General features: G+C 40.9%; 1 protein-coding gene across 1 annotated transcript in view; it reads left to right on the forward strand.

Annotated features, from left to right (window-relative positions):
- Nucleotides 1-989: 989 nt before the first annotated feature.
- The window catches only part of LOC102206909 (homeobox protein OTX2-like), a 4679-nt gene continuing 4288 nt past the window's right edge, over nucleotides 990-1380 (forward strand). The window contains exon 1 of the mRNA XM_005724973.1: nucleotides 990-1050. The gene's annotated coding sequence lies outside the window, so the exon portion shown is untranslated. The remainder of the gene's footprint in view (nucleotides 1051-1380) is intronic.

Genomic DNA, 1380 nt, shown 5'->3' on the forward strand with positions numbered 1-1380 from the left:
TATGCAAGGAATTGACACGAATGGTGCTGAGATTTGCTGTAGCAGCACACAGAGTGCAGGCCTTATTGATTTCAGGCTTGTCTAACAACCCAGCAGCCTCGCAGTCTGTTCATCTGGCACATAGACTCCTAATTAGTTGTCTAACCTGCTGTTTGTTTGGGAGCATCAATCAAAGCCTTCATTTAGGGATGAGGAGGCCAAAGTTTTGTCGGAAACTGATGATTTTTTTTAAAATCCAAACCAAACTGGGATCCAGGATTAAGCCCGAGCACAACAGATGAGCGAAAAGAAAAGAGCATAGAGGGATTAGCTTTAGTGGTAATCTAATCCCGAAATGCAACCTGCACCTCCTTCCTACAACCACAGAATTTTTTTAAGCACACACATTGCTCAGGATTTGACTGTAGGGAGTGGGGGCGCAAAGTTTCAACCAACATTTACATTTATTTTTTCTTCATATGTTCTTCATGGAGTTACACAGAATCAAACCACAACAGATCTCTCCGAAATTATTATTATTATTATTATTATTATTATTATTATTAGTTTTTCTTATTTTTTAATATTTTGTCTTCAGCCTCCATGTCAATCCATCTACTATAATTATGTCATAATAGCACAGCTGGTTTATTGTAATATTTGATGGTCACAGCACTGATGGCAACACACCTTAGCCCATAAATACCATGCCATATTTTACCTGTGTCAAAATATATCAACGTATATGTAATTACATTATTTTTTAATTCCCTTTGCTGGGCATCAGCGATGCTTCGGAGCCAGCAATAGGCCACTTTTCTCCAGCTGCATCTTTTGATACCCCCCTGCCCATCATATTTTGTCTCATTTCCATTGGCTGCTAAAATTCTTCGCCCCCTCCATCTCTTCCTTCCTTCCTTCCTTCCTTCCTTCCTCTCTCTCTCCTCTCACACACGTTCTTTCAGCATAAATACCGAGCATCTCTCGGTATTATCCACATCCAAAGGTTTACCGCAGGCACATAAATCCTTCACAGGCCCATGACCAAAAACCGAGCGCCTAACAACTGAAGTAAGTGGCCAATTTAACTTCCGCCGTTAATTTAGATTGACTCTATTTTTTTTAAAAATAATAATAATAATAATAATTTTTTAATTGACAATGAAAGCCACTGGGAGCTGCTTGCCATGAAGCTAGCCTACAGGGAGATAATTGAGGAGGCGTGTTCAGGGGGAAACTTTTTTCCCTGTCTTGCCTCTGCCGGGCCGCACGCCTGAAGCAAAGACGCAGTGAGCCGAGGAATAGCGGGACTGTGGAGCAGTCCGCAACTTGTGGACGTTTCAGTAGAAGCCTTGGATAGAATTAAGCTTAAACACATCGAAATCAGTTCGTTTTTTGTAT

The sequence above is a fragment of the Pundamilia nyererei genome, unplaced genomic scaffold (genome assembly GCF_000239375.1).
Source record: "Pundamilia nyererei isolate P.nyererei 1_Seehausen unplaced genomic scaffold, PunNye1.0 scaffold00013, whole genome shotgun sequence".
NCBI classification, from domain to species: Eukaryota; Metazoa; Chordata; class Actinopteri; order Cichliformes; family Cichlidae; genus Pundamilia; species Pundamilia nyererei.